We start from the raw sequence: 21,288 nt of genomic DNA, 5'->3' as shown, positions 1-21,288 counted from the left end.
CTGAATAATATAGAAACGGTATGCTCTATCCCCCCGAGGGATGTGTCTTCAGGAAGCTGTGTTTGTAGCCCTGAGCTGCTGGTATGCTCATGTTCCATTCTGTTGGTGCTGTTAGATGAAAATCTCTCTTAATATTGAAAGCACTATGGCGGAAATTTGCTTTAGGTCACTTGTGTTCCCTCTTTCAGCATACTGCCGAACTATAGGTCCATAAAATATATTTTAATTTCTGCTAAAGTCAAACATGTAGCAAAACAAACAGCAGGGTCAGAGGTGGTAACGAAGCCATGGGAAGAAGAAATAGATATGAAGCAGCAGTTTGTTCCTCTTGCTCAGTGTGGCTTCAAAGAAGGAGAATTTGGTGAACAAGCTATAGAATGCACCTTTACTGCTACACCTGAGACACCGGGCGTGCTATTAGTCCTGAACATGTCAATAAGTCACATCTGTAACACATATTTGCCCTTTGATCATTTAAGTAATACATGTTTATTTTACTGAGCACATAAATACCAACATGTCCTATTACACACAGAATACACTAAAGTAATTTTTACCAGAAACACGTAGAAAACAGTTAGCTTATTAATTCATAACAGCATCTGGGTCTACTTCATTATTCTCCTTTCCTGTTATATATAAATTTGGTAGTAAACATTCAGAAAAAAATAACACACAGTACAGTCATAAGGGTGAAAAATTAGCAGGTGTATCCTACCCATGGGTCAGAGTAAGCAACAGCTTTGACAGGACTCTATGCCAATCTTGTCTAAGCCAGGGACCAGTTCGATGTCATTTAGAACAAAGCACTTGGTGCCCTATCCTGAGACACATTTTCATTTCTCAACTGAACAGAATGTTCCAGAGCCGAGCAAATTATTATCAAATGTAATATTGCTGTCTTTGAGGTGTGAGTTCTAAAAGTTGAAACTATTAAATCTGATTGAAAGAAACAAATCAATCTAGTAACTCTTCAAGAAAATGACAAACCTTTTTGAAAATCATGCCTTGAAAAATAAATTAGTCTTTAGTAAAAAAAAAAAAAAGCCTTCCAAATAGAGCAATGCCTTCCATTACTTCCAAAGGACTACCATGAGCTCATATCGGTGCAACCCAATGCATAGAAAATTTATTATCAAATCTTGGGTTTGTAGTCATTTATATGAAAAGTTATAAACAAGTTGATGATGTTTTGGGGGAAAAAATCTCTTCTGGAAAACAGTTCATCCCAAAGTCACCCAAAATAAAATCTACACACACAGTATAGAAATAAATGGTATGTTACCAATCACTTAACTGCTTTAACCTAAGAAAAATCACAGAAAGCTACTAAAGAAATATCAACACTAATCACAAGCTACTCTTAGCAGAAAATAAGCATTTAAATGATGTAATTTTCACATAAAAATAACATTTCTCATCAGGTTAATAAAGGTTTTATCAAAACCATGTAATCTTCAAATGCTACATAAAACTGGCAATTTTACACTACTGACTTTATTAATATGCCTGCACGAAGGAAATTAAGTTGGTGAAAACCTTTTTACTGTTTTGGTTCAGCAATGCCTCAAATCCAAGCAAAACAGGTAAACTGACTTTGGATTTGAACCTTGCTACCTAAAGAACCAAACTTCAGATGTTCAGTTGGCAGAGAGGAGGACTTTCCTTCAATGAGAACACAGAAAAGCAAGGAGAAAATAAAAGAGCAAAGACTGAGAAGGAACGTCCCCTTGTGCTTACTTTAATTCACTTCCTCTTCCTCAAGCCCTCAATTTCTTCTTCACACAAAAGCACATGTCCACACCAAAGGATGCTTCTAGACCCTTTATACACAGCTGTTCAATTACACGGGTGATACAATAAATTGCATAGCCCCATGAGAAGAAAATATCAACTTTACCACCAAAGTTCAGAGATATCAGAGAGTTCACAAGAGCTAAATAGTTGTGTTGGGCACAAATGAGAAGTGAGCAGATAAGATCATAGTCAACTAGAACGGCCAGGCGTGGAACTAACCCAGATGTGAGGTGAACAAGATACAGCCACAAAGTCTTTGTAGGAGGACTGAATAGGTCAGTTGGCTGGAATGAATGGCTCAAGGGAAGTAATGCACTAGACAAGAACACAGGGTCCAGAGGAGAGAAACCTTGATGGTGAGTTTAGAATATCAATGAGATGAGAGTGGGAAATGGTAGGGAGGAGTGGGAGGAGGGGAGGGAGAGGGAACTGTGGTGGGTATGTAAAATGAATAAAAAATAAAAACATAAAATGTCAGTGGATCTAAGGTAGCAATAGAAAAACACTGAGGTCTGGAGGAAGGGGTTACTGCCATGTATCTGGATAAATAATGTCTGTAATTGCTTTTTCTGAACATTGATGAAATCCTAAATCAAGACCATACTCTATTTGAAGTTCTAAGCCAAGATCCAGTGCAAAGTCTGTCTGGATATGGATATCTTATCAGGTGAATTATGCAGGTGATATTTGCATGGCCTAAACTTCTTCCTGCCTCAAAACTTCCTACCAGAACAAATTAAATAGAGACTGGAATCAAAAGGAAAACCAGTCAAGATGCCTGCAACCTATATATAAGATGTTGATGACTTGAACAATGAGTATCAAGGTGTGTCAGGTAGAAATGGGAGGAACATTGTGATGGATAAATCAGTGGGGATGTCAACACATAAGCCTTATGCATGGGGAAATGAAACACAAATTATTCAAAAGACTTAAAGAATTATTCTATCACAAGCTCGCTAAAAAAAACATACTAATGTATCCCCAAACTGGGAAGGGAATGATCAGAAACAGGCCCTATCACAAGTAATCTGCTGAGGGAATCCAGGAAAGGGGTCTGTGGGGGCCTATCCAGGAGAAGTTGGAAGGCTGATTGGCTTTCTTGGTATGTGTTTGCACAGCTGCTGGTAAAGTTGTTCATATTTTAGATTCAGATCATGTGTCTTTTAAAGTCAGAGACAGGGAGGTCAAGGATTAAAAGGACTTGGCTACTCTTACAGGGAAAAGTCTCCCGCTAAATTACCAATAATTGTAAGTCTCCAATTGAAAGCAGAAAAGGATAAAAATATGTTAATGCTAAAATAGACACTTTCTGGATAAGGCCAATATTCCAAGAGAGATGAGAGTTAGCATGTTTCAAGTATGGAAAAAAGTTTCTAAATCAAATTATTGTTAGAACAAAACAAAAAGAACAAAAAAAAAAAAACAACATGAGTGATTATCCACTGGGCCTTTGTTGACAGAGGTTTCTGTACCTAGTATCCATGTCCTCCCAAACTTCCCTTAAATATAGGATAGAAAGACCTGATTTGAGGGAAAGTAATAATTATCCCACAGTCAAAGAAATCTGCTGAAATGCAATCTGGGAGCAAATATTCTGAATGGTACTGAGGAGACCTTTATGGAAGCCATTTAGGCTGGAAGCCAAGGGGAGTCAAGAAGGAATCATCTGATTCTATGCTCAGAATAAAACCTCTAGGCTGGAAGAGAATGCAAGTACTGTCTTGAGCTTTGAAGGTGGAGCTGATCAAATACAAACAAATGTAATCTTTTTCTGTCCTGCCAGCCATCTCCCAAAAATAATGACACAGAGACTTCTTATTAACTATGAAAGCTCGACCTATACCTTAAGCTTGTTTCTAACTAGCTCTTATAATTTAAAATAACCCAATTACATTAATCTATGTTCTATCATATGGTTTACCTCTCTTTGATTTTGCACCTCCTATTTCCTCTCAGTGTTTCCTGGCATCTCCTGCACACCTAGGTTCCTCCTCCCCTTCCTTTCTCTCCCTGGAAACCCCACGTGTACTTCCTTCCTGGCTATTGGCCATTCAACTCTTTATTAAACCAATTACAGTGATATATCTCTACACAGTGTACAAATGTCTCACAACATATCCCCTTTTTGTCTTAATAAAAAGGAAATGTTTTAGCATTAATGTAGTAAAACTATATACAATAAGAACATTTATTAGATAAGAATTTGGCAAATTTTGAGAAAGAACTATATTATCTCTTATGTCTTAGTGAGTCCAAAGTTGTATACCTAAACCACTTTTTATCATAACTTGCATTACCATCCACAAAATATCTTAAAACATTCTCTTAGATAAATAACTTAAGATTTTATGTTTCTCAACTTTATAAACTTCACATCTCTTATGTAACTTTCTTTTCTGAATTTGATAAAAAGGAAAACTGTGAAACTAACTATCTAGTCTTTAATCCCATTAAAGACCCAAGAAATACATAAAATTATCTGAGTAAACAAGAAGTGTAGAGAAAACAATTTCCAAAACTATAGAAATGGCAGAAATAACTGACTGCCTGGACAGTCAGCCCAAGGTTCCTCAGCAATGATGTGGCATCTATCTTCAGCCTACAGACCTAGAATATCCTATAAAGCAGGAACTTTGAAAGACTGGACTACCTTGTCTTGGCAAGGTTCAGCAATCATTTTCTCTTGTGTTCTGCTTGTCTAGTTTAGATAGTATACTGTCAGTAGTCAAGGCAAGGGAAGTTTCTTGTCCAAATGTCTATGTTTGCCTCATTGAAAGCAAATTCTGTATGAGGGTTATTTGACATTTGTCATCCTTTTCTGAAGTAAATTGGTATTTCCCTGTGTATTTCCAATCTTTATATGGCTTTTAAAAAATATTGCTTTACTCTTTCTTTGAAGACTGTACTATTGTTTTAAAACTGTCTTTTTTTCCGTGACAATCTATACCCCCTTTTTTTTTACTGTATCTATTTAGAGATTTTCTCAGTCTGGAACACTTTACTGTGCACCTGCTGCCTTTTCTGATCTTGTAAGCTAAGTCTTAATCCCACCACATGGCTTGGCACATGTCACTGGCTGACTCAATTCCATAGGCAATGGCTGGGAGGCACATTTTTATATGCTGTGCCCTGCCTGAAAGACTGTGGGACTAGGAAATCATGTCTAGGTCCATGTGTGTCTGTTTGAACTTTATTTGAAGCTCTTTCAGGTTCTATGTGTGTGCCCCACGTTGAGTGCCATATGTAATGAGTCTTTTTCTTTCCCAACAACCAGCTCCCAAATAATGACACAGGGACTTCTTATTAATTATGAAAACTCATCCTATAGCTTAGGCTTGTTCCTAACTACCTCTTATAACTTCAATTAATCCAATTGTATCCATCTATGTTCAATTACATGGTTTACCTCTCTTCCATTTTGCACCTTCTGTTTTCTCTCAGTGTCTCCTGGTATCTCCTGTACACCTAGATTCCTCCTCCTCTTCCTTTCTCTCCTTGGAAATCCCTCCTCTATCTTCTGCCTAGCTATTGGCTGTTCAGTTTTTTGATACACCAATCACAACAATATGTCTTTATACAGTGTACAAATAAATATCACACCACAAATATAACAGTCTTACCCAGGAATCAAGGGATTGATTTGATACAGGCAAACCTCCCCTTAAAAATTCTTATTTTCAACTGGATTATCTGTCTGCCTGCCCATCTCAGATGTAGTCACAAAAGATGGACACTGAGAAAGACAATCTCTGTGATAAGACTCTGGGGAGGATACGTTGACTGGTCTTGGAAGACATACTTTAGTCAAGTCAGGATAGGGAGGATAAAAAAGGAGGAAAAATAGTGGGGAAGTTAAAGTGGAAATGAGTCCCTTTCCACAGAGTCTGGCTGAAGCCTCTCATCAGGTGAGAAACAAGAATTCCAAGACAATAAACATTTGCTTAGGGCCTTTCTCCCTTTCAGCTACAAAGTTGTCCTTTTTTAGGAATCTCACCAGAAATCCCCCTTACGGTAACTATTAATTTGTTGCTTGGTTTCTTTGATTAAAGGCTATGATCTAAAACAAGTTGGAGTAAAAGGGTTTCATTTGGCTTATAGATCCATCATTGATGGAAGCCGAGGCAAGGACCGGAGGCAGGAATCTTGAAGATACCACTTGCTGACTTGTTCCATCTGACTCAAACAGTTATCTTTTCTATACAGTCCAGGAACATAGTGCCCACCACACACTTGACCCTTTGACATCAATTAGCAATCAAGAAAACTCTCCACAGACATGTTATTAAGGCAATCTGATGGAGGCAATTCCTCAATTAAACTATTTTTCTTTCAAGGTATGTCAAATTGATACCTGAAGCTAGCTACAGCACGGGAATAAAGACATGGTCATCCCTTCCTGTACAACCCTAGTAATTCCTGGTTTTGTTTTTATCAGATTGCAGTACTGTCCAAGACACCTTCAGAATGACCTTAAAATATCACTAAGAAAGAAAAGAAGGAAGGAAAAAAGGAAGGAAGGAAGGAAGGAAGGAAGGAAGGAAGGAAGGAAGAAAGAAAGAAAGAAAGAAAGAAAGAAAGAAAGAAAGAAAGAAAGAAAGAAAGAAAATGTAATTTCAGATCTCACAGAAGCTTGGATGTCTACACTGGGTCTGTGCAGCAATGGTTCAGCCAACAATCAGACATGGCTGGAGGAGGAGCTGAGGGGGCCTACCTCCCACTGCTGAACTATTTGAAACTGATAGCTGGAGGGACTGGAAGTGTTATTTCCACTCCCATACATACCCACAAATTATGTGTCCATTCTCTAATGGACAGCTCCTACTCAATGCTCACACAGATGGCCAAGGCTACACTCCATGGGTCGCAAAACAAAACAAAAGGTCATGGATCTGATAAAAAGTACTGATAGGGATGAGGCAGGTGGTTGATAAGGATGGGAGGGATAGATAAAGGAGGTGGAGATGAGAAAATAATCAGATTCACTCTATATGGGTGTAAAATTGTCAAAGAACAAAATCAACAAAGTAAAATGGATAAAAGAGACTTTTAGAAGCTTGCCAGCCACCAATATGCCCACCGCTAGGACAATTTTGGATCTTCTTTGAGAAGCCCACACTCATGCTCTCCCGTGTGCCTTGTTCCCTCCATTGACACCTTCCCCTTTCTTTTAATAAACTCCGACCCAGCTTTGTACTAGCTCTTCCTGAAATCCTTTACCATGTCCAAGCCAGGATCCCATTTCACCTGAGTCCTAGTCCCTAGAAGATAAAGAGAACTCCTCTGCCTGCTGCTGGGATCTTTCTCCATCTCCACGCCCCCCCCCCCCCCCGCCACCACCACTAAGAAGGAGTCCTTCCCTCTCTGTGCCACAGGACATGTTCCTGGGCTGTGGATGATGCAGTTTCCCCTTTACCAGGCAAGATTTCTAATTATTTTTTAATTGCAGTAATCTGCTATCACATGTGTTGGAGAAAACTCAATGTGAGACACAAACTGGCAGATCATGGGCAGAGATCATGAGTAATTGTGCCCATATTTGATTGGCAGCCCTGCAAATCTTCCAAAGGCCCAATTTGCTGTGAGATGTAGCAATTATATCCATCCCTAAATGCTCTCTCTCTCTCTCTTTCTCTGTGTGTGTGTCCGTGTCCATGTCTCCCTTCTTCCCTTCTCTTTCCCTCCCTCCCCCTCTCTTTGTCTGTCGGTGTGTGTATATGTGTATGTGTGTGTATGTGTGTATGTGTGTGTGTGTATTGCTGGGGTTTAAACACAGGGCCCTACACATGCTAGGCAAATATTCTATCACTGAATTATATCAATGGCCCTTGTTTTTTGAAATCTTACTATGCAACCCAGGCTGGCTGTCAATTCATGATTCTCCTGCCTCAGTCTCCTGACTATGAGATTAGCAATGAGCTTTCTTGACGAACAAATAAATCATTACCCTATATAGCCTATGGAACAAGGAACAACAAGGCCCAGGAAACACAAGCAGAAATTTGTAACCTTTACTTTTTCCCTTACCCTGTCTTACGCTTCTTGATAAATGCAATCACCCTCAATACGAAGCATCTTGAATCCTGCATGATAGGAAGAATCCTATGTCCAGTAGTAGTGATCCCATCTTTGTCTCTCAGCCAGTCACTGGATGTCTTTGTTAAGTCATCCTGAGTCTGCAATGCTGCTCTCAGCCTGCAGATGAAGATCCCATTGAGTTGACTCACTTGCCCTGTCCAAATCCTCTTCCCTTGTCCTTTTAATCCAGGATAGACAAGACTCCCCTCATCCCTGATAAGCTGCCCTTCAGCTGTTTCTCTTGTTCCTGGCTGCCTTATTCAAGGACTGCAGACAGTTTACAAACAGCTTCTGTCTCTCAGATTCTTCATCAAGGGGCTTAGGGGGAAGGGATCTGGGGACACTTCTCAGGTTGCGGGAGCCAAAGAGAACCAGACCCATGCAAAATAGAGCAGCCAGCACTTTTCTTGCTTGTTCTGACTTTTCACATAGGACTACATTTGTAGCTTTTAAATATTCCAGATCAGTTTAACTCTTAAATTCCTATCAGTGAAATAGGTGAGGATTTTTGGGGTATGCTTCCTCACCCTCTGCATCACCCTGTCTCTTTAATGACTGCCATAAACTGAACACCTATTAATGATGGATTTGTTTGATAGTGTGAAGGCTGTAAGAAATATGTGGAGTTGCATCTTACCCCGAGATAAAGTTCCAAATTTACCTAGAAACTGGCATAGGAATTGCAGAGAACTAATAATTAAAAGCAATCACTACATCATGTAAGCTTTCATTTACCCCATGAGCTCCAGAATAAGAAAGGGCTCCCAGGCCTTTCATAAATGCAGCCCTGTCTCCCCACTACTCATTGCTGTCCAGTCCTTAAGTTTGTTCTAGCTCAACCATTTCCCTGCATCTGCATTGTTCATGCTGTTCCTGTGACCGTCTTACTGTTTCTGCCCTCTGAGTTTTGAAATGTCACACAGACATACACTTTAAAGCTATATTTCTCGAGCACTGTGCCTGTCAATCACAGGAAGGTCCAAATGCAAATTCTGGGATCAGTAGGGTCCTGAGATTCTGCATTTCAGACAGGTGTGGCTTCATTCTGCCTAAATAGCCACTCTCTCAGGACAGGGACCTTAGCAGCTATCCAAGGGCCACAGCTTCGAAGAAGTATGCATGTCCTGCCTCAGAAGCCAGGATGTACCTCTCTCTCCTGCTCTTCTGATCAGATGCACCCCCATTTAGCCATGAACCTTATTTTAGAGCAAAGCTCTCAATTAAAATTATGCTGTGGCACAATTAGTCTGGCAATCTTAGCTATATGCTTTAATATCATAAGAAGGGGCACTGCCATTTCAGAATTCACAACAGCATCATGTTCAACATGACTGTTGTCCAATACATGTCTGGAAGAAACTACATGAATAAGCCTACACTGCATACAGGGATGCCCTTCTAGAGCAGACCCATACCAGACACTACAGCAACTACCCGTCTACTACATAACTGGTCCATGCAGTTTTAAAGAGCAACCAAACCTGTGTATGCCATAGGAGAAAATGCTTGGCCGCAGTGTAACTTACAGGAATGCACAGAGCAAGAGGACGACAAATCAACATTCAATCTCTTCTTTCTGCGTATCTGCTCATATAGTAGATGTCTTTAGAGAATGGTGCTTCACAGTTACGCTGTTTTCATACATTGTTTCATCAATTTTCCAATGTATGCATGTCCAGTGTAGTAGGTACCATATATGTGTGTATACATATATGTGTGTGTTATATAGTATGTATATACTTTCACTATTCAAACAGAACAGCTATCTACATATTGGTTAAATATGTTAAGAGATAAAGAAGGAGGTTAAGGAGATGCATATTTTGTATTAGAGAGATACATGTATGCCTGTATAAAAATAGATAGAGAAACAGAAACAAATTCACATCTATATGTATATAATAAAAATCAGTTTTGCAAATGCAGTTTTTGATATGCCTTTAAATATGAGCTATTCTTTTTCCTCCCTGCCATGTAGTAATTTTTGAATGTTAATAACTCCGCTGTATGCTTGTATGCTGTCATTTGAACAGTTGTTCAGGATTATACCGTATAAGGCACATGTGCATATAGCGTAGCATTCCATAATTTAACCATTCCTTTGCAAGTGAACATTGCATTTGTGAGCAATTTTGTTATTTGTGACAGAAAAATTCAAATGCAATCACTTAACATGGATTGAAATTTGTATCCGTTCATGCATAATAATTCTCAAAGCTCATGCAGTGATTCCCACAATGCCAGAACCCACAACCCACCATCCTTAGAGTGTTGCCCCATGTTAAAAAAAAGTACATGGTCGATACCCTACCATCACTTCCACAGTCCAGTAGGGGAAAAGGTCAAAGGTCCAGGTAAAGTGGTCTTCTTTCATGAGATTTCTTAGAAATCACATACATTTGTATTGGCCATAGCATAGTAGAAAAAGAGGTCTGGGGTGTGTCACGCTTTTCACTCGGGGACCACATATACATATACAAATGAGAATTCTTATTCCTGCAGAAGACTACACAAGAAAACAGCAATCTCTAACCCAGACAGTGGCTAGCTGCCCAGTTTTGTTCTTGTTCATAATGCTGTGATAAGCACTGTTGCACACACATCTATACAAACATCCCCAGTGATTTTTTTGGGATAAATTCCCAGAAGGTAAATTGGTCAGACCAAGGATATGCCAAATTCTAAGAGTTTTAATATGCATTGCTAAATTTCTCTCCACAAATATTGTGCCAGTTTCTAGTCTCATCAGGATGCAGGTGGGGAGAGAAAAAAATGCTAATGTGAGATTCAATTTTTAATTTAACTGTTCAAAGATTCTGTACCTCCTGCCAGGAAGATAAAGATCCCTGCACCTCCAAAAAGCTGGCGATTGAGATTTCCAGGAGAAAACTTTCGGACCCCTGAGGAACTCTCCGTCTATCTAATAGCATCAGAGAAAAAGACAATTTGAGGTGTAACTCTGGAAAGGACTGTTGCTGTGGTTGATGATAATATTTTTAGGAAGTGTGCAAGGGAGAGGAACAGCCTTGGATTCGGTAAATAGTAACTAGGTTTGGATCCCAGCCTCCATTTTGCTATGACTCTAAGCAGTCCATTTAACATCTCAGAGGCTCATTTTCCTTAATATAAAAATGAGGCAGTTAAAGCCTCTCTCTCTGCTGCTTTTGTGAAGTTTAAATTTGTTAATGGGCAAAGGTTTAATCGCAGTTATGTTTGAATTGGAGCTTGTACTCTCCTTCAATTTTATGATATTGCTATTCAGTATTTTATATTCTCCATAACTGCCTAGAGATGAGTAATAAACCCCCTTTCTCCAATAAAAAGAACCGTTGGGTTCAGCATTCCTCAGGGCTTCAGTTTTGTCATTGTTTTGTAATCTTTATTAATAAAGGATATTAGTTTTTTAATCAACTTTAATACATAATAAAACACACACATAGATTTTAACTTTGGAACTCAGTTCCAGAAAGTTCATACACCCATGAAATTGCCATCTCAATCAAGATGTAGAGTGAGTCCATTGTCTTACAAAGTCCCCTTGTGCCACTTCGATTCAAATCCACGCCAGGCGATCCCATGCTCTGAATTCTCTTGCTACCCATTAGTTTTGGGCTACTTACAAATTTCACTTAAAAGAAATGACAGAGTGAGCCTTTCATTTCTCTCTTTTATGCTGTATAATATTTTAGATGCATCCATGTATTTCACTTTGCTGGTTGTGTTACTGTTGAGCAACGAATTGACAGTGTGACTATGCTGAACGTTGAAGAGTTGTATAACCTTTGAGTTGTTTACAATTTTGCTACTTATAAATAAAGTAGTTATAAATATTAGTATACACATTTTTGAATACTTTTCACCTTAAAGAGAAGGGACACAAACACCTACAACTGCAATTGCTAGCATAAAGAGCAAATGCATGCTTCATTTGGTAACTGTTCAGATGCTTCCCATAATGATGTGCATTTACATTCATTGTGGTATTATTTCCTCTGGAGGTGCTGTGATGATCGCCAACATAAAGCAGGGTGGTGATGGATATAATATTTTGACAATGAAATAAACGGAACAATGCAACTGAAAACTAGGACTAAGGTAGCTATAAGACTGTTGACAATTTCCTCACAGAAAAAAGGGGGAAAGTCAAAAACCTTCCCTTGAGATTCTCGTCACCCTTCTCCACAGCCTTGGCTGCACAAGGTCTTGAGTTGCTAGAGTATAAAGGAGATGAATGACTGACTGAAATGTGGTCCTCAGTGATGCTTTATGAATCTCCCATGCTGGGTTGGGACTTCCTGGTTGTGCAGCTGCCCCAGAATCACTCATGCTTCAGTATGAATACCAATAAACTCATCGGTGCACCGCAGTGGACTTCACAGAACCCATTCTTTATGGTTTATCAGTGCCCTCTCTATCTCGGGTAAATCAGCACTTCTTTATGTTCCCTAAGAAAAGTAAACCAATTTCTTTTAAAGTAATACATCTATTCCACCAACTGTGAGCAAGACTTCCAACTTCTTAACATCCTTACCCACTTATCAGGTGTGAAATGATAGCTTATTTTCCTGGTGAGAAACAATATTGGGCATTTTTTTCTTGGCCTCATGGATGATATCTCTGTCTCTGTCTCTCTCTCTCTCTGTCCCCCATGTGTGTATATGTGTGTATGTAATATTTGTTCAAATCTTTTTTCCATTTTAATAACTTCTTTATCTTCTTATTAAAGGGTAAAGGTTTTTGCATATTTTCTTCTTTGAAATGCTAAGCCTATTCCCTCTTTTAATAATTTCTTTATACTCTGGTTGCCGACTCATAAGTGTCCTTTGAATATTCTGATAGTAAAGTCTTTGGCAGATATCCATGCAGGGTGAATTTCCATCCCACTCTGCGGATTACCTTTTCATTTGGTGATGGTGTATTTTGATGAAGTTCTTCACTTTGATGAAATGTAAATTATTGCCTTTAAGGTGATATTTCATGGTTTATATATTCTATCTCGATAACACCTATTTATCCTGATGTTACAGAGACTTTTCTTCCTAACTTATTTTCTCAAAATTTGATAGAAAGAGCTTTGACCTTTATATCTGTGATCCATTTTAAATTACTTTTTGTGTGGTATTAGCAAAGGGTCAATGTTTGCTTTTTCTCATATGGATAACCAGCTGTTGTGGTTCTATTTGTTGAAAACAATGTTCACTTTCCTGTTACCTTTGCTGAAATGGGTTGTGTATGTGTAGCTCTACTTGTAAATCTGTTCCGTTCCCCGATCCGTCTGTCCCTCTGACCATTCCATACCGTCCTGACTACTGTATTTAAAATAAAACATGAAACCAGCCTGCATATGTCCTCTAACCTTTTCTCCCAGGTGATTCTCACTAATTTAAGAGGGTTTTTTATTTGGTTTTTAAATTTTGTATAAGCATTAGAATCTGCTTCTAAATTTCAACAAAAATGACTTCTGAGGTTTGTCCTGCTATTGCCTTGAGTCTCTCTTTCAAATTAGAGAAAAAGGAACAACTTAACAATCCTGAGACAGCCCATCTGCAAGCATACTGCATTTTCTTACTCATTTGCAATTTTGAAATTTTCTCCCAGGGATGATAATTGCTTTAAATACACAAGACTTTTTATTTTATTATATTTATTTTAAAGTACTTTATGATCTGTTACTATGTTAGATATTGATCATTTCTGTTTTATAGTTGTCTGTCACTCATATACAGAAAGACAATATTTTATCTGTATGTGTATTGAGACAGGGTTTGGCCATAGAGGCCAGCGGAGGGCATTGGATCCCCTAGGTCTTGGGTTATAGGTGGTTGTGAGCTGCCCTGCTGTGGAATAATCTTTGTATACTATAAATATGTACTGTTCTCATTTTTAATTAATAAAAAGCTGATAACTGGGCAGGAAGAGATTGGGTGAGACAGTCTGAGACAGAGAGAATGCTGGGAAGACGAAGGGCAGAATCAGGAGTCACTAACCAGATGCAGAGGGAGCAGAAGATGACTGTGTCATGCTAATAAAGGCACTGCCAAACAGCAGAGCATACATAAGGAATATGGTTTAACTTAAAATGTAAGAGCTAGTTGGTAATAAACCTGAGCTATTGGCTAAGCATTTATAAATAATACTAAGTCTCTGTGTGATAATTTGGAAGAAGCTGCTGGATCCAGGAGCAGGCAGTCAGGACAAGAAACATATGTTTACACTGCCTTACAGGGGTGCTAGAAAACAAATTCAGGTCCTCTGGAAGAGTAGTAGATGTTCTTAACTGCTGAACTGTCACTCCAAGTCAGTGGGAATGTAATTTTTAATTGGCATAGACAAAGAAATTATTAAATCTATACATTAATCATAGTCTTTTGTTTTTGCATTTAATAGACTTCCTGGGCTTTTCTATGTGCTATTTTCAAATAAAGACAATCTTACTTCTTATTAACTTTTTTGTCTTTCCTTATTTTACTAGCTAGTACCTCTAGTATAGTATTCAGTATAAGTGGTGATAAGACATTTTTTTCATGCTCCCTATACTAGAGAAAAAAAACATTTAGTATTTTACAATTAAGTGTGTTATAATATATTATAGTTATATAGTATGTATAAAACACTATTAATTTGTTTTCTGTTACTTCTTTTCTGTTCCTAATTTTCTGAGAGATTTTATCATATGCAAGCATTAAAAATTGCCAATTTTTTCTCTGCATCTATTTACATTATCACCTGAATGTTCTCCTTTGGCAGAGGGATAAATTGTGTGATTTTTAGGTGTTGAGTCATTCTTGTAGCTGTAGAATCAACCACATCTGTTCATAATATATTTCTAACCTTAAATAAGATATAACTGGTCTTCCTTAGCTCAATATTTGTTGTTTTGGAATTTGTGCTAGTGAAAGATGTTATTAGTAATTATTCCATTGTGTCTGTGACAGCTGTTTGATGACCAGCTATTAAATATGAACATGTCAGCAAAGGTTTTAAGATGCAGAAATGCATACTTCCATACAATTTACCTCTCTCAGGGGTGGGGTGGGGTGGGAGGAGGGCTAAAGCTCCAAACCCTGTCACTCCTAGCAATCTTATCAAATCTTCATTTCCTCGACTGCATCAGTGTTGGTATACACTAGGTCTCCCTCTAAGTCTTCTATGGTGTGAGCTTTATGGGTCCTCAGATGACTGCTCGAAGAAGGATGCTCTTGTCAGAATGAGTCAGGACCCCAGCATCTTTCAGCAATGTTTGGTCTCTGATGTCTCTATTCTAGCTCTTGGCCCTATACATGTACACCCAGACCTCAGCCTTACTCTTACAGAAATTCTTCTCTTTCCCTGTCTCAGAGCACAGCACAAAGCCAGTGGTAGTAGTAGTGGTGGTACCTAACTTTAATCCCATCACTGGAGGTAGAGGTGGGTGGATCCCTGTAAATTTGAGGCCAGCCTCATGTATCTACGTGGAGTTATAGGACAGCCAGGGCTATGGAGTGAGACCCCATCTCAAAGCAAACTAAAACAAACAACAGTGATCTCTCCTGAGATGTCTCCAACCCTTACAGTAGCTGTTGACTACTCTCTCTCTTCCTTGGCTGAGCTAGGTCACCATGCTGTACCCGTCTTCCAGCTTTCTGGACCACAGCAGAAAACTGGGTCAACACTTAACTAAATGTTGGAAGCCACTTCCTCTTCCCTTGAGGACTGTTCTTGTTTAATACCAGAAAACAGCGGCCTCATAGCCTCTCACAGTTTTAGAGTCATTTATGACAAAAAGCGGAAGCCCGCAGGCTCTGTGTTGTGTATTAACTCTGACTGGTAGCAGCCAGAGGGAAGGCTCCAGCTTTAGGACGACAATAAAGTGAACTTCTTTTACTGTCGTGGAGTTATACTGAAAGCAGGATGGTGGGAGTTCATATATGGGCCTTTCGAAAAGATTAGTCCTTTTAAATCTCTTCACCTTTAACCCACAAGCTTTTCTCATTCTCCTAACATGCCTCGACATTTCTCGCTAGTAACCCCCTACAGATTAACCACTGCATGTGGGATTCTGAAAGAAAAACTCAGGCAGAAATGCCCAGTCATGTGCTCTGTACAGTCAAGAGGACAAGCTAGCTGTGTTTCTATTTCTGAAAACAAACAGACAAACAGACAGACAGACAGACAGACAGACAGACAGACAGAACATTTCATTGTTTCCTGGACCACTTTGGAAGCAAGCAATGTGTGTATAAAAACTAGACCCAAGTGTTTCGTCCCATGCCCAAGCAAAAGAATTCAGATTGCTACTGCCTTTTCTTATCTACTTACCTCCATGAAACTGCGCTCCCAACTAGAGATTTTGCTACATATCTAACTAACGCCCCCAACACTTAGCAGCTTAAATAACCACCGCCTCACTTGCTCTGGTTCTATAGGCAAACAGTCAGGGCTGAGCCCAACTGGGCTGTTTCTGATCTCATCTCGGATCTGCCATGTGATTATAGTCCTCTGGCAGCACAAACAGGACTTATTTGACCAAGTTTCCCTCACAGATTTGGTAGAAAGTGCTGTCAGCTGAGCCACATGTCACCAACAGGCCAGCAGGCTTCTTTACACCAAGGCTGTTTACAAAAGGAACAAGAGACAGGACAAACGGATGGATGGGTGAGCATTTGTTAAGCCTCTGCTTATGTCACACTTGCTAATGCCCCATTGCCAAAACTAGTCACACAGCCAGAGTCAACATGGGAGACAACTAACAAATGTGATCCATCAGTGCTGTCACCATAAAAAACAATCCAGTGCATTTATTTAAGCATCTTGTTGTGTACCTAAGCCTTATACACATGTTCCTGCAGCATCTTTCCAGTATCACTGTGTGTTGCTTATAAACAAGGATTCAACAGCCTATACTATCTGCAAGATGGGCTGATGCTCGTATGACATCTTCTGCTTTGGAAATGCAAGTCTAGGGCTTCTTTCCCATGGGGGCAGAGGATGCTGACCTTGTAGTGCTCCACTAGTTGCTGTTTATACCGTGTCTCCTCTCATAGGGCTGGTAGGCAGATATGATGTCAACCCTTAGAGTAGCCACGTGGAATACACTAACCCAAGTCTGATAATTCAGTAGGTAAAACTCAAAAAATTTTAACATTTACCCTAACGTTTCAGGTTTCACATAGAGAAATGAGAACACAGAGATCAGGTCACTTACTTTAATTAAGCCAAAGGACAAGGAGGCAGCACAAGGAAGTTCGGTGTCCAGACCTATCAGTAGTTAGAGAAATATACTTTTAATAAAACATACTCGTTGGTCATGCAGTTCAGTCCTGTCTTCCTGCCCCGTCTTCTAAGTTATTGCTTTAATTTATATCTTTCACATCCACATTCCAGTCAGGATCTGGTGTTACACAACTGTAATCTCAGACTGAAGCGGGAGAATGCCCAAAGTTCATGACTGAGCTCCATGTCTAGACCCTATAGCCCATCCCTATAAAAATACCTGAATTCTGGTCACATATTTTAAATGGAAACTTCCCCAATTCATCAATGGGATTCAAAATAAATTTATGACTCTGACTTCTTATTCTTCAAACACTTGATAGGACCCTGTTTCCCTTTCTGGCAGGGATGGTTTCCAATGAGGAAGGAGTCAATGACAGACACAAAGTGATATTTCTGAATTCTCCTCACTCACTACTTCAGCAAGGGCCTCCAGAGCCTGACCCATCAGGTAAGCCCTGATATTGAGGAATTTCAGTACCGCTATTATTGCTTTTGCATGCCAGTCACCATCAGGAATGTTTCTGTTCTGATTTAGTTACCCATTAATCTGTGCCCCAGAACCACTTCAGTTCCAGCACTTTGAGATCTGGGATATTTTTTTTTCCCCAAAGTAATCTCTTAGGGTAGGTTTGAGCTATCCTCTGAGAAAAGAATTTTACAATTGCGCTCTAAAGTGGGCTAAAGGACAAGATACTGAAAATAAAACTGTTTTCTACCTCTTATAAATGCCACGTGAGTCTGAGAAAACACAGAAATAGCAGAACAGAAAAAGGTCAAAAACCCTAGGCCACCTGGGGCCACTCAGAACACCAAGGCTTCCCAAGCACACAAGTCCTCACCTACCCAAGAGCTGTGTGCCTGTGAAGGCATGAGAACTCAAAACAGCTACACATCACTAATAAGTCTGTACAAAAAAAGACACCGAAAATCCAAATTCGTCTTTAGCAAGTGAAGAGTGTGCTAACGGGGGGTGGGGGAGGAATATAAACAGAGCTGCTGAGAGATACAGAAGCAAGGGACTAACACACCAATTCAAACGCTTGTCAGGCATCTCTTCAGAGAGTCTGACAGCAGGAAGCCAATTACTTGAGGAAGAATGAAGTTTGTTTTATGGGCTCGCTATAACAAACTCAGCCCCTTCATCCGAACATCCAGGGGGACTTTCACATTTTCCAGTGGAACCAGCAGAGATCTCAGTGGATGGTCTCGAGTTTGCCTTAGAGGGTAAAGCTATGAGCAATGGGAGGAATAAACAAGTTCCTTAATTCCCTAAAATTAGCTTTTGTGTTTAGGCTGTGGAACTCAGTTTGTGATAACCTGCAGTGGAAGACGCTGGCCTCGGAGTACAGTAGCTAATGCTGTAACATAACGTCTGGCCTCATGGGCCCCTGAAGATCGTTAATGTGACAGGCTTTTAATGCTGTTGGCATTGGTAGCCCATCATCTTCCACAGGGAGATGCACCAAGAACCAAAGAGCACCACTCTCGGTCTCATGATTTACCGACATCATTGTTATTATTTAATAACGTAATATTCCCTACCAAGAAACAAACTCTTGAAAGTCTGCATATGAGGAAAGATTGTTTTCATTGAAAGTTTATCTTTATTTTGATTTGGAACAAAAATGATCTAGTTGGTCTCTTCTGTTTATCTCTCTCTTTCCACTATATTCAAAGGAACAGGGAGTGGGATTCCTAATTACTTCACACACTGTACTTGGTTAAATACTGTTGAAATGTGCCTCCCACGGCTCCCAAACTCCTGCTGGAAAGGAACAGGACTTCCCATGACAAGAACAGACTTGACCATCTAGGGAGACAGAAGCGTCTGGCTAACCCCTGAGCACAGTGTTTAATGTTTGTAATTGCCCCAGAAAGTCGCTCTGACTCGGTCATTTGACTAAGAATAATGCACTACCATTCTAAAGCAAACTTTAAAAGCCGTACCACGGCATTTCTGTGTCTCCTTGGCAGATGTTCCTTCAAACACTGACAGAAAGAGAATGAAAAGGAAAGCACCCATCTTCCTTCCCTTTGAACTGTGGTTATCATGTCAGCAACACCATCTTTCCTCCTTCTGAATTCCAATTTCGAGTGTGATGCTATCATTAGCCGTGGTTTACCTCATTATGCTGATTACTTATTTTCCAAACACTTGGGAAGCTTCTAGTTATCTTTTCGTGATTAATTTTTACATTCATTATACTGTGGTCAGAGAGCATGCCCCATCACTTCTCAGTCTTTGATTATGATCTCGTGCAAAGAGCATGCCCTGTACGAATTTAATATCTAAAGTCGGTTGGCATTTGTTTTAGCTATACTGCGGCTGAAGAGAGCAATGGTCTAAGCATGTTAGTTAGGTCAAGTATAGTAAACATATTGTCCAATTCTCTATCATTAAGTACTTTTTCTCTGCATATTTAATAAAATGTATGCATTGGAACTGTAGAGAAGGCTCTAATGTTTTTCTAAAGAACCGGGTTCAGTTCCCAGCACCCATGTCAGGCTGCTCAAACTACTTGCAACTTCCGCTCTCAGGAGTCCAGTGCCTTCTTCCAATCTCTGTGGGTATCTGCATGTGTTGTATAATCACACAGATACACACATACACATGAATAAAAATAAATTATGTAGGTATGCATGTGTGTGTTATACTTACCTAAAACAATTACAGCCTTCTATTTTCTCATCCCATCAGTTTTTACTTTATAAATTTTGAGATGTGATATTGTATCTATGCAAATATGTTGCCATTGCTTCTCAGCCAAATAATCATTTCATCACTCCAAAATATCCCTCTGAACATTCTTTATTTTATGATCCTTTATTAACTTATCAAAATAACTTCTTCTGGCTAATCGCAGGAAGGCATACTTTTGGCAACTTCTTACTCTCAGACTTTCTGCATTGCTTTTGTTTCAAATGCTGGAGATTAAAGCCCAGGGCCTCAAAATGTCAGGCAAGAATTCCACTCCCAATTTTGCCAATTCCTACACATTTTTAAGTTGTTGTTTGCTTTGGGTAACAAAAGCTTTAAGTGTGCTAGTATGGTGTATGCGTATATGACACACTCTGTGGCTGCATGCATGTATGGAGGCCAGAGCTGACACTGGGTTTCTTCCTCTATTGCTCTTCATCTTGTATTGTGATACAGGGTCTCTCCATGAATGTGGAGCTTGCTGTTTGACTACACTGGCTAGACAGTGAACTCCTGAGGTCTGCCTGCCTCCACCCACTCCTGCAGTTACAGAAGTGTGATACTGTGCCTGGTGTTTACATTGGTGCTTGCGACCAGAACTCATGCTAAGGCAATGAACTCTTTACCCATTGAGCCATCTTCTTGGTCCCATATAAAGCTTTTTATAAAATTCTAATTTGAAATTATTTGTCTTTTGATTGGAATAATATTTTCATTTAGTGCACTTATTGAGTGCACTTATTGAGTTCAAACATACTATCTTATTGGGTATTTTCCCTTTTTTCTGCATGTTTTATCCTCCCTTTGCTCTTATTTCTTGCCTGACTATTTTCTAATGAAGCATTTTATATTATTCCATTTACCCCATATTATCTAATTTTTATATTTTTACATGTATTTTAAATTGTTCTTTTTCCCACATATTTATTTACTATGAGTGGCGTGTGTGTGTGTGTGTGTGTGTGTGTACGTTTGTGTGTGTACACACACATTTCAAAAGAAAATTAGTGGAAGTTGGTTCTCTCCTTCCACTTTGTGAGTCCCAGAGTCAAATTCAGTTTGCTATGCTTGGCAGCATACGTCCTTATCAAATGAACCCATGCCAACTTCTATTGTTTTAAGAGCCCTAAAATAAAGCATGTATATTTTTTTTTACTTCTACCAGTGCATAATGAGAGAACATTAAAATTGGGTTTATATTTAATTCATCCACTAAATATTGTGACATGCATGTACCTTGTGAATAGTGGATATTTAAATTCCACAAAGTAGAAGCATCATTATTATATATGCTGCATGGCTTTTTTCTTGAATTTATCCAATTGTTGATCCACCTTGTACTTTTCCCCCTTCTGAATCTAATGCCACACCCATTCCATTGTACTAGGCTACCATGAACAGGCAGCATATGTCTTATATAGGCCCTTTCAAGGCTCTTCTGAACTTGCTGCCTGCTATAC

The sequence above is a fragment of the Microtus pennsylvanicus genome, chromosome 15 (genome assembly GCF_037038515.1).
Source record: "Microtus pennsylvanicus isolate mMicPen1 chromosome 15, mMicPen1.hap1, whole genome shotgun sequence".
NCBI lineage: Eukaryota > Metazoa > Chordata > Mammalia > Rodentia > Cricetidae > Microtus > Microtus pennsylvanicus.
This window is presented reverse-complemented; position numbering follows the sequence as displayed.